A 3509-nucleotide genomic window follows, 5' to 3' on the forward strand; every position below is an offset into this window, starting at 1 on the left:
TACACCAAAACACGCTTTTAGCAGCGTTTCGCTAAAAGTATTTGCGGCGCTTTCACTAGCACCGCAAAAAAAAATCGCTGTTGACAGCGTCGCTAACTTTTGCGGCGTTTATGATAAAAAAACGCCGCTAAAGAACATGATCTTTAGCAGCGCTTTACCCACAAACGCCGCTAAAGAACATGATCTTTAGCGGTGCTTTACCCACAAACGTCGCTAAAGAACATGATCTTTAGCGGCGCTTTACTCACAAATGCCGATAAAGAACATGATCTTTAGCGGCGCTTTACTCACAAACGCCGCTAAACAACATGACCTTTAGCGGCGTTTTTGGTAAAAGCGCCGCTAAAGGTCATAAAAAATAAAATAAAATATTATAAAAACGTCACAAATCCAATTTAGAAATGTATAATTTAATTTGAAGACGTATTAAAATGGAAATTCATGAACAAGAGATATAAGGAATTGTGATCGAGGTACGTTGATACCAATAGCATGATCAAAGAATTAATCACGTAAGGAAAACACATGGTTAGACATATCTTTTTTACATTTTAATACATCATAACCATAATTGGTACAATTTTATACCCTAATTGCTGCACCAGTTGCAGTTTCCAGTTGAAGAACCTTGATTCCATTGACCTCCTGCAGCCAATTTTATAGTTTAGAAATTAGAAATCCACCAGAGACGACATGGTACTAAGCCAAACAGACAGTTCTAACATGTTAAGGCAATATGACTTACAAATTGTTTGTATTGAAAATTTTGAACTTTTCTATAGACTTGAACTCATTGACCTTTACAAAGAGAGAATCATGTCAGCCCCAACCATAAAGTTTAATTATGCCCCCAATCGCAACATTCATCTAAACGTTGATCTCATCGGAGTTTAATTCACAATATAACTTTTTGTTTAAAAAAATCTAAACATTCATCTCATTGGAGTTTTTAATTGTTTGATTTGCCTCAAAATCAAACAAACCAATCAAAATGAGCGTGCAATACCTAAAATCATAAGTTCATAAAGCCATAAACCCAACCATATGCTAAAATTTTCTAGTCCCAACATTCATAAAAGTGAAATTAAACAAGCATAGATGTAATGAAGCTTTGGTTAATTATCCCGTTGACTTTCTTTAACGTTTTAAAATTCACTAAAACTAAAGGCACCATGCAAACTAAAGCATTATCTACTAAAGAGAAACAAATGTAAAACAAGTGGTCTCCAATCAATGTATATATATATTTTTCAAGATAGCACCAAAGTATATATATTATGGAACTGTTTGGTTTTATTTTCAAGATAGCACCAAAGTACCTAATTACGGAACTCATTTATCAAATCATTTTGCCGCATATATTCTAATCTACTTTTAGTAATGACACAACATAGCATCAGTTTTGTGTAGGAGCTACTCAAGTAAGAAAAAAAATGGCACCACCGCTAATGGTATTGATCTATCATGCACATAACAGTTCAAAAACATACCAACCAACACATTCAGGCAGCAAAATACAAACATGAGAAGTTGTATAAAGAAAAAAAGAAGAGGTAACATCCATTCATAAATTCTAAAAATCTTCTATATAATAGACGTAATTAAATAATAGTAAGCCAAGAGAAAAGGGGTAGGACAAAGAGACTTACAAATTTTAGAAGCCTAACAAAAAAAAAACTTAGAATGCTTTCTGAGAGGTTTTCTTCCCAAATATTGCTTCCCAAACCAAAGGTGAAAAAGTACTGAAGATTCAAAGAAGCTGTGAAATTCACGACTTTCATTAAAATTTCATAATATGGTGGTATTTGTTCTAATTGCAGGTTCTTCATCAACCTGCACAACATTGCCAAAACGTACATAAGAACATGACTTTAAAACAGAAAAAATCATCAAACAAATTAAAAGGGAAACTTACCATTCTCATAATAGTAATATATTGGTGATTTTCATATGGGAAATTAGACACAACTCCAACACTAATATTTTAAGCTGAACCCAGTTAACCTTTTTATCCAATTAGATAATATACTTTACTGTCAATTAAGACAATAAAATCAGTATGGGCGAAATCTAACTAAATTAATTGCACAGAAAGAATCACACGAAAAATTTCGAAAACGCATACATAATAAAATCAGACAAATCAAATAATAAGGAAAAAAATTAACGAAGAGCAAAACAAAGTTAAGGAAAAATAGTAAAAGGATGGATTAGGGATTACGTCTAGGAAAGGGATGAGCTCAGCGACTGACAAAGGGGGTTCGACGAGCCTGTTTCCAGCCTCTATTTTCTCAGCAACCAAGCAGATATCATTCAAAAACAGAAAATAAAAGAAGGAAAGCGAGACAAGTAATAGTAACAATATATGAATCAGCATAGAACAAATTAAATTACAAAAAGAGAAGATGAAATTACCAGAGAGCGAACGAAAAGGAGACGGAAAAAATCAAAGATCTTTGCTGAGAGGGAGAAAGAAGATCCGAGAAAAAGAAAGAAGAGGCGACAGAAATGAGTTTGAAAAGAGTGAAGAAGTGGGGAAAAATTTTTAATACTCATAAACCGCGAAGAAGAGGGGAAATTTTTGGGGTTTCAGCGAGGAAATTTTGGGATAAAAAGGCGTGCTTTTTTTAAAATAAAATGATTATTTATGGCGTTTTTAATAAAAACGCCACTAATAAATCTCTATCCAAACGGTGCCGTTTTGGAAAATTTGAATATATAGTAACGGCATTTTTTGTTAAAAACGCCGCTAAATCTCATATATATATATATATATTCTTTTGTATCTTTCATTTAAATTTTACGTAAATAATTATTAAAACTTTAAGTAATATTTAAAAGTATTTGATACATGTATAAATTTTAGTTTTTTTATTTCATTTATATTTTTTTCTTATATTTTGGTCCTATACAAATTAAATAATTAATTACCTATATATATATCCATATCAAAAATATCAAATGGTTAGGGTTAAATATTTTTAAATATACAAGTATTAATTAATTGTATCATTTAACAAGTCTCAAATTATAAACCTTAAACCCTAAATTAACCAATCAATCTATATGCATAAAGTGATCATCTATCTATTATATATCTCTTAAATAATATACTATACTCATAATTTTAATCCCTAAACTGAAACGACGACGTATCAGAAAATGTAATAAATGTTTGTGGCATTTTTTATCAAAACGCCGGTAATGTCTACCTTTTGCAGCGTTTTTTTATAAAAATGCCACTAATAAATTTAAATTCTCCTATCGAAACGGTGCTGTTTTGGGAAATTTTAATATATAGTAACAGCGTTTTTTGTTAAAAACGCCGCTAAATCTCACATAATTTATTTATTTATTTATTTATTGTATCTTTCATTTAAATTTTACGTAAATAATTATTAAAATTTTAAGTAATATTTAAAAGTATTTGATACATGTATAAATTTTAGTTTTTTTATTTGATTTATATTTTTTATTTTATTTTTTCTTATATTTTGGTCCTATCCAAT

At 30.3% G+C, this 3509-nt stretch overlaps 1 long non-coding RNA gene across 2 annotated transcripts; it reads right to left on the reverse strand.

Annotated features, from left to right (window-relative positions):
* Positions 1-455: 455 nt before the first annotated feature.
* LOC121221160 (uncharacterized) lies at positions 456-2649 on the reverse strand. Of its 2 annotated transcripts, XR_005918628.1 has the most exons (5): positions 2416-2649; positions 2222-2283; positions 1650-1833; positions 746-798; positions 456-645 (listed from the first exon to the last, which is right to left on the reverse strand). It is a non-coding gene; the product is annotated as an uncharacterized lncRNA (long non-coding RNA). The 2 variants fall into 2 exon arrangements; XR_005918627.1 differs by lacking the exon at positions 746-798 and having other exon boundaries at positions 2416-2616.
* Positions 2650-3509: the final 860 nt, after the last annotated feature.

The sequence above is a fragment of the Gossypium hirsutum genome, chromosome D09 (genome assembly GCF_007990345.1).
Source record: "Gossypium hirsutum isolate 1008001.06 chromosome D09, Gossypium_hirsutum_v2.1, whole genome shotgun sequence".
Taxonomy (NCBI): domain Eukaryota; kingdom Viridiplantae; phylum Streptophyta; class Magnoliopsida; order Malvales; family Malvaceae; genus Gossypium; species Gossypium hirsutum.